Consider the following 9,882-nt stretch of genomic DNA (forward strand, 5'->3'; position numbering starts at 1 on the left):
TATTATGTTGAGGCACATCTCTTCTATATTTACTTTATTGAGAGGTTTTTTTTTTTTTTTTTTTTTTTTTTTTTTTTTTTGCGGTACGCGGGGCTCTCACTGCTGTGGCCTCTCCCGTTGCGGAGCACAGGCTCCGGGCGCACAGGCTCAGCGGCCACGGCTCACGGGCCCAGCCGCTCCACGGCATGTGGGATCCTCCCGGACCGGGGCACGAACCCGCGTCCCCTGCACCGGCAGGCGGACTCCCAACCACTGCGCCACCAGGGAAGCCCTATTGAGAGGTTTTATATAAATAGGTGTTGAATCTTATCAAATAATTTTTCTGCATCTACTGAAGTGAAAATATGATTCATATCTTTCATTTTGTTATTGTAGTGTATCATGTTGATTGATTTGTGGATGTTGAACCATCCTTGGATTCCTGGAATAAATCCCACTTGATCATGGTGTATGATACTTTTAATGTATTGTTGTATTCAGTTTGCTAATATTTTGTTGAGGATTTTTGCATCTTTGTTCATCAGTGATATTGGCCTGTAATTTTTGTGTGTGTTTGTCTGGTTTTGGTATCAGGGTGATGTTGGCCTCTTAAAATGAATTAGGACTCTTTCCTTCTCTTCAATTTTTGTAACATTTTGAGAAGGATAGGCATTAAAATTATTGTGTGTTTGGTAGAATTGACCTGTGAAGCTGTCTTGTCCTGAACTTTTGTTTTTGGGAAGCTTTTGGTTACTGTTTCAATATCTGTACTAGTGATTGCTCTACTCAGATTTTCTCTTTGTTCATGATTCAGTCTTGGAAGGTTGTACAATTCTAAGAATTTGTCCATTTCTTCTAGGTTGTCCAATTTGTTGGCATATGTAAGTTCATAATATTCTCTTATAATCCTTTGTATTTCTTTGGCATACATTGTTATTTTTCCTCTTTTGTTTATGATTGTATTTGAGTCTTCCCTCTTTTTCTTAGCGAGTCAAACTAAAGGTTTGCTCATTTTATCTTTTCAAAGAATCAGCTCTTAGTTTCATTGATCTTTCCTATTGTCTTCTTAGTCTCTATTTCATTTGTTACTGCTCTGATCTTTATTATTTATTTTCTTTTACTAACATTGGGCTTCATTTGTTCTTCCTTTTCTAGTTCCTTTAGTTGTAAGGTTAAATTGTTTATTTGAGATTTTTCTTGTTTCTTGAGGTAGGCCTGTACTGCTATAATCTTCCCTCTTAATACTGTTTTTGCTGTATCCCATAAATTTTGGTATGTTTTACCTTTATTTTCATTTGTTTTCAGGTATTTTTGATTTCTCCTCTGATTTCTTTATTGACTCAACAGTTTTTCAGTAGCATATTGTTCAGTCTCCACATATTTGTGATTTTTCCATATTTCTACTTGTAGTTTATTTCTAGTTTCAGACCACTGTAACTGGAAAAGATGTTTATGATTTCAATCTTCTTAAATTTATTGAGACTTGTTTTGTGTCCCAACATATGGTCTATACTTGAGAAAGTTCCATGTGCACTTGAGAGGAATGTGTATGCTGCTGCATATGGACGGAACATTCAGTACATTCTATTAAATCCATCTGGTCTAAATGTTTCATTTAAGGTTGTTGTCTCCTTGTTGACTTTCTGTCTGTATGATCTATCCATGATGTAAGTGGGGTGTTAAAGTCCCCTACTTCTATTGTGTTGCTGTCAATTTCTTCCTTTTTTAATAGCTTTAAATATTTTTACTAATTGCTTTATATATTTTGATGTATATTATATCTGTTATGTTTTTATGATGAATTGTCCCTTTTATCATTACATAATGTCCCTCTTTTTCTCTTATTACCTATTTTGTCTCACATGAGTATGGCTACACATTCTTTCTTTTGGCTGCCATTTGCTTGGAGTATCATTATTTTCCAACCCTTTACATTGAGCCTATGTTTGTCTTTAGAGCTGAGGTGAGTCTCCTGAAGGCAGTGTCTTCACAACCTTCATCTTTCTTTTTAATCAAATGGCAACTCTGTGTATCTTGCTGGTAAATTCAATTCATTTCCATGTAGGGTAATTATTAATAAGTGAGGACTTAGTACTGCCATTTTGTCTTTGATTTCTAGTGGCTCTACATCTACATTGTTTCTTTATTCCTGTGTTTCTGTCTGCCATTTAGTTTGGTGGTTTTCTATGATTTTCTCAGTTTCCTCTTTTTTAATGTTTCATGTCTCTGCTCTAGATTTATGTTTTGTAATTACCATGAGATTTGTGTAAAATGTTTCATAGAAAAATAGTCCTTTTTTCTGCTGATAATATCTTATCTTTATTTGCCTATACAAGTTCTGTCCTTCCTTTATCTCTTTCTCTTTAATATTTTGCTTTCTCAAATGATCTCTATGTATGTTGTGAGGTGGGTTTTGTTTGTTTGTTTTGTTTTTTTTACCAAATTGAAGTAGCTATAGTTGTTTGTTCTTCTTTTTCCTCTTTAACCTTTATGCTATAGTTGTTTAACAATCTATTCTGATATAGAGTTACAATTTTCTCACTCTATTTATTACCATAATCAAACTTTTGTGTATTTCAGCCTTTTCATTTCAGGTGGAAGAACTTCTTTCTACATTTCTTATAAGGCATATCAAGTTCTGCTGAAATGCCTCAGCCATTGTGTGTCTTGGAAAGTCCATATTTTCCCTTCACATCTGAAGGATAATTTTGCTGCATAGAGTATTTTTGGATGACTGTTTTTAATTTTCAATATTTTGAGTATGTTAGTCCACTCTCCTAGCCTGAGGAGCTTCTGCTGAGAAATTTACTGATAGCCTAATGGGGACTCCTTTGTAGGTTACTGTCCTTTTTATCCTGGTTGCCTTTAATATTCTGTATTTGTATTTGAATTTTGACTGTTGTAATGTCATGTTCTTGAAGAAGGTTTTTTTTAAATTTATTTTGATAATTAGATATTCTGTTAGATATCCATCTTAGATATCTCTTAGATATTCTTGGATATCCAATTCCTTCCCCAGGTTTGGGAAGCTCTGAGATATTATTTCATTAAATATTCTGCTCCCTTCTCCTTCTCTTCTCCTTTACTTTATGTTGTCCATTCTAATGGGGTTGAATTGTTCTCACAGAATTTCTTTGTTTTTTAAGATTCTCTCTCTCATTTTCTACTTGTATCCTTTCCAGATTTCTGTCTTTGAGCTCACTAGTTCTTTCTTCCATATGGTCTTCTCTATTTCCAATGCTTTCTAATACCTCAGTTATTGAGTTCTGCAGCTCCAGAATTTCTGCTTGGTTCTTTTCTAGAGTTTTAATCTCTTTGGTAAAGTATTCCTTCTTCTCATTAATTTTATTCCTGAGATCACTGAACTGCATTCCTAAGTTTTCTTTTAGCTCACTGATTTTCCTCATGACAGATATTTTGAATGCTGTGTCAAGTTTTTTGCAATGTTCCATGACTTTAAGTTTAGTTTCTGGAAAACAGACATTTTCTTTTTGTGATACCATGTTACTGCAGTTTTTCATGGTACATGCTTGATGAGTTGTTCCTCTGGTGGCACATTTGAAGTACTGAACACCTTTCTTCTTTGGGTAAAGCTTTTTTATTTGATTCTAACAATTCAACAGAATGGTAATTAGAGGTCTTTCTTTTGTTTTTCAGTAAGTGGTGGTATAGTGCAAGTTTTTGGCTTCTCTTTCTTGAGCTGTGCCTTGGCTATATTTGCGGATTGGCACTTTCAATCCTCCAAGGGCTCTGCTGGAAATATCATCCAGTGCCATCATTGTCCCTGTTTGTGATTCCAGGGCTGCTGGTGCCAGTGTTACTGCTTGCATTGTTGACAGCAACACCAGGATAGCGTGTGCTTCTGCCACAGTTAGGTTTGCCTGGGTCACAGGCACCACTGCCATGGGTGATGTGGAAGGTCATGGGGAGCTGGAGGCATAGGCACCTCCACCATACATGGGGTGTTGGATTCCTGGGGGCCACCATTGCAGGCAAACTTATGGTTACCAAAGGGGAAAGGTGTAGAGGGATAAATTAGGAGTTTGGGATTAAAATATACATACTGCTATATATAAAACAGATAAACAACAAGGACCTACTGTATAACACAGGGAACACTACTCAATATTCTGTAATGGCCTACATGGGAAAATAACCTAAAAAAGAGTGGATATATGTATATGTATAACTGATTCACTTTGATGTACACCTGAAACTAAGATAATATTGTAAATCAACTATACTCCAATAAAAAAAAAAAATTACAGGGAGGTAAAACTACTTTATATATATATATATATATATATATATATATATATATATACCTAAAACTAAAAATAGAGTAGCCATATGATCCAACAATCTCACTCCAGGGCAGGTATCCAGACAAAACTATAATTCAAACAATACATGGACCCCTATGTTCATAGCAGCACTATTTACAATAGCCAAGACATGGAAGTAACCTAAATGTCCATCAACAGATGAATGGGTAAAAAAAAGATGATATATACATATATATATATATATGTATATATCATCATGTATATATATATATATCATCATGTATATATATATATGTATATGTATATATATATATATATATATATATATATATATATATAGTGTGTGCATATATATACACAATAGAATGTTAACCATAAAAAAGAATTAAATAATACCATTTACAGCAATATAGATGGACATAGAGACTATCATACTAAGAAAAGTAAGTCAGAAAAAGAAAGACAAATACCACATGATATCACTTTTATGTAGTATCTAAAATACAACACACATGAACATATCAATAAAATAGAAACAGACTCACAGATATGGAGAACAGACTTGTGTTTGCCAAGGGAGTGGAGGGCTGGGGGAGGGAAGGATTGGGAGTTTAGAATTAGCAGATCAAAACTATTGTATATAGAATGGATAAACAGCAAGGTGCTACTGTATAGCACAGGAAACTATATTCCGTATCCTATGATAAATCATAGTGGAAAAGAATATGAAATAGAATATATATATATATATATATATATATATATATATATAATGTGTATAACTGAATCACTTTGATGTACAGCAGAAATTAACACATTGTAAGTAAACTATACTTTAATAAAAGTTAAAAAAAATAAAAAAAAATTAAAAACATAAAAATAACATACTGTCTATAATTTGAAGTATAGAGAGACAATTAATTTTAATGTCATAGTTTTTTTCTTATTCTGGTCTTCAGAGTGTTGAGGTTTTTTTTTAAGTGGTTGAGAATTCCCAGCCTAGTCATAATAAAAATATAACATAAAAATAAAATAGGATAAAGAAAAAAATGGCAATAACAATAAAATAAAACAGTTATAAATTAAGTTAGTTATAACCTTTTTAATAATCTTGCTATGTGCCAGACACCCAGTTGAATACTTTACATGCATTATCATATTTAATTTTATGCCAGTGCAATGAGGAGACATGTACTACTATTATCATATCTAGTTTAGATATAAGAATAATCAAAATATATATCTTAAAGCCAAAATTTTATTCTCTGAGAATGAGACAATATAAATCAGGGGTCCCCAACCCCTGGCCTCTTAGGAAGCAGGCCACATAACAGAACAGGAGGTGAGTGGCCGGCAAGCGAGCAAAGCTCCAAGCTCCATCTGGTGTTCCCCCATTGCTCACATTACTGTCTGAACCAACCCCCCAACTCCCCCCCATCCATGGAAACATTGTTTTCCATGAAGCCTGTCCCTAGTGCCAGAAAGGTTGGGGACTGCTGATATAAATTATCCATTTCATTGCCCCCCCATCACAATGCAATATTATTAGACCTTTATTATATTGAAGTTTACAGTTTTACTTACTTATAACTCTTGGCATTTTTTTTCTGAGTTTCTTTACTGATTAGAAACAAAAAAATTTTCTTTTGTGTTAAGTTTTGTCTTTTTTTTTATTTTGAAAAAAGGTTTAATCTTTAAAATAAGCTTTCAGTTAAACAAAGGTGTGTGTGTGTGTGTGTGTGTTTTCTTTTTTGTCAAATTACAATCTTGCCTTGTTCTTCAGTTACTGTTTTTACAAACCTATTATTATAACCTTAATATATCTGTACCACAGGCAGTGTACTGCACAGTTGCAGAAAGGTGCAATTTGCTGAGACTCTTAGTGTCAAATGAATTTATGAGATTAAAAAAAAAATCTTATGAAAATTAGCTATTTCCTATGTAGTTCCCAAATTATTCCAACAAAATATTTCTAATTTTATTACATTTAACTTAGGAATAATGTTTGAAGGTGGCCATAATTTAGTCTCATGTAATAAATGTCTTTGATAACTTCACTTTCAGACATATTTTTATGGATGCTAAATGATATTTTGCTTCTTTGCTTCCTTAAGTGTGAGCTCTAGCAGTCTCAAACCAGGTTAAGCTTTCCTTAAATGGCTCTGTGTTACAAATAATCAGAATAAAGTGGGCTCAGAATAGCTGTTTCAACATGAAAGTATTGCCTCTTGAGAATTTTTCATTTTGTTTTGGAAATTTTCCTTTCCCGTCTCCTAAATACTTTGTTTGAGTCAAGATCTGAGGCATATATGCAGTTGAATTTCAATAGGTTGGGAAAATATCATCCCTAACACTATATTTCAACATAATGACAACATGACCCAGTGAATATTGCTTCTAGTCAGAAGTCCTGGAGACAGATAACAAGTATTAAAGTAGTGACAATTACTGCCTCAAGTTACTCCTACATATGTTTGAAGAGTCTTTGCTATTTTTCTACCTCAAATTGTAGCTCTTAAAAATCATAGAAAAACATTACTTATTAAAATTCTAAACATAAAAGTAGTATATAGAAATTTTTATATCTGTTAAGTTTGTCTTAATACCCTCAGGGATTTATTTATAATAATCTAAGGTTTTCTAAGCTCATATAGAAAAGTTTCCAGTCTTGACTGATGGCTATAATATACTGTAGAAATCTTAAGCAATACAGAGTCCTAAGCCTTAGTAGCTCAGAAGTGAAGTCCAAAAGAGTAAGCTTTTCAAAATGTTTCAGAAACAGTAATTCCACTTATGGTAATGGCAGAATAGCATGTAACAGACTCACCCTCCTGCATATAAAAAATAAAAAGTCTACACAAAATATTTTTAATAACATAACTTTTTGAATGCATAAGTCTAAACTTGGAACAGTTTAACAAATTGGATGAAATTTGCAATTATGTAACTTTTTGCCTGGGTGGGGGCACTCTTTAGTGGGCCTTCCCACGAGTGTTGAAAAACAATCAGAAAACTATAATCTTATTGACTTGAGGAGTCAGAGTGTGGGCTTTTGTGGGTTCCAGAAATAGCTGGAAAGTGAGATAGAAAATTCCAGAAAGAGAGAGTTACTGAGGAGAAGTACAAAATTTGCGTATAAACTCTACCTGCATTCTTGTCTGAGCTTTCCATATGCTCTGAGGAGGCTCCAGTATACTCAGCAGAAGGCAATGGCTGGAAGACTAAAACAGCAAAGTGGAGAATTTAGCTGCTGACTACCACAGGTAGGGCCAGATAGAGATTGAGTTAAGCCAATTTATCTGCATGACATTCTTCAGAGGAAGATAACAAAATCCAGATCTGTATCCAGATTGTCCATAATGTCCAAGATATAATCTCCCTATGAAGAACTGTCTGGATCTTGATAGTTTTACTGGTAATTCTATTAGATGTTAGAAAAAATAAAAAAATAAATAAATAAAGCCAATCTTGCACAAATTCTTTTCAAAATAAAGAATAAAGAAAAAAAATAATTTATTTATGAAGCCAGCATAATATAGAAATTAAAACAAGGAGAAGATATTGAAGAAGAAAATTTTAACTTCTATTGCTGATAAATGTGGTTAAAAAATTTAATAACAAAAACACTCTTTACAGGGGAGCAGGGGAATAGCAGAAGACCTGGTCTCATCTCCTTATAAGGATACTAATGACAAACGTACTGGCAGTCACACATATGCTATTTGTTTGGAGAAGAGTACTTGACGATAGACTGTTTTTAAGAGGATATAACTGATCTAGGATTTCATCTAGCATATAAAAACAAAACAAAAATGCAGCATTGGGGGAAAATCAGTTATCTGTACCAGTTGAATATTCTAAAACAAAATAATTTAATTAATTGTTTCCTAGGTGTTTCCAATTAATACCTAGGTTTAGAAACCACTGTAATCTTAGGAGATTACTTGTACCTATTTTGCCAGTTGGCCCAGAAGGGCAGAAAGAGGATTTGAATTATTCTTAGGCATTGACTACAGAGACTAATCAGAAAATGACAAGACAGTTGTTTACACTGAAGTCTTTCATTATGCCAGCTGCTAACATTTCTCTACACTATTAGAGCAGAGATCACCACTAATAAGAAATTTCTCTTTCTCCTTAGCTGCTCCAACCACTTATTGCCATTTTTCACTTACCAATGAGCATATAAAATACGTGGCATTTTTACTATTTTATAATGTGTCAGATGTGCCTAACAGTTAAACAAAATTCCTTCTAACATATAAAATCAAGTTACAGTTCAAAATATTTAGTCATTATTTTATTAATTATGTCATAAATTCACTTACAATTTTACCCAATGCTTCCATGACAAATCATTATATTGAAAACAAACATTAATTTTTTTTGATTATCTCACTTTGAAAAAGGTAAATTGCAACACAAGGGTTTATCATCATAATAAAATTAACATTTTTAAACTCTCATTATTTGCCAGTCATTATGGAAAGGGTTTAAATACGTTATCTCAGTCTTCAAAACTGTACTATAACTAAATATTTTATTATCATTTTTCTCAGCAAGGCAGAAATAATGTGAAATCTTCAGGTGATTCTGAAATACCCTGATTTCTAAGTTTGTGAATCATTACCTTAGATAAATTATTTCCAATTTTCATGTGATTAATGCCTCTCAGGTGAAAATATAGATCCATTTATTTTGAAAACACCACATGTGACTTATATAGACATCAGAGTTATAGGATCATGCACTTAAATTGTATTTCAGAGAAATTAACTTGAAAGTTTATGATGAGTTCTACATTGATCTGATAGACTCAATTACTTTGGGTCTTATATTTGCTCACATTTTCATCAATTATATAATAATGGGTAACACTTTACTATTGAGTTATCACATGACACTGAGTTTTTGTGAAAGCAAAATCAGTCCACTTTGGAGTTCATTGTGATAAGTAGTGCTAATTGCCTTGGACAAATCAATCCTATAGCATATTAGTCACTTCATATTCATGAGCCAATCAAAACAAAAGCAGAATTAACAGTCATGCTGCTAAAGAAGTAGCAGCATGACTCAGACATGACATGGAAAGAAAGCCCTGGGAAAAATCCTTCCAATGAGCAAGACATTTTAAGATGATCTGCCAAAGTATTAAGCCATGTCCATTTCATCAGGGGTGAAGTAGATGGAAAGAATTAGGAAACAAAAATCTTATTTGATATCTGAGTTAATTTATAATATTCTCAGGCCACTCCCAGAATCTAGAGGTACTGAGGACTGATAACTAATGTCTCTGATCCAACTAGCAGCCCCCAGATAATAAAGTTCCTCCATATCCAGGAGTCAAGTGACATGGAAAGGCCAAAAAAGGGGGAGGGAGGCTCTTGATTGAATACCTCTATAAATTGATGTTATTTTTTCACTTCCTTGGGAAGCTTTCAAAATTATGCATTAAAGCCACATATAAAGGGAAAATATAAGATTGTGTAGATATATAGAGTTCTTTTGTAAACTGTCAATAATGCTCGAGCACATATGTTGGTGAACTAAGACCAGTGGATAAACAGGTCTACTGCCTGGTTTTGTATAAAAAGTTTTATTGGAACACAATCACATT

Source organism: Delphinus delphis, chromosome 18 (genome assembly GCF_949987515.2).
Source record: "Delphinus delphis chromosome 18, mDelDel1.2, whole genome shotgun sequence".
In the NCBI taxonomy this organism is placed as follows: domain Eukaryota; kingdom Metazoa; phylum Chordata; class Mammalia; order Artiodactyla; family Delphinidae; genus Delphinus; species Delphinus delphis.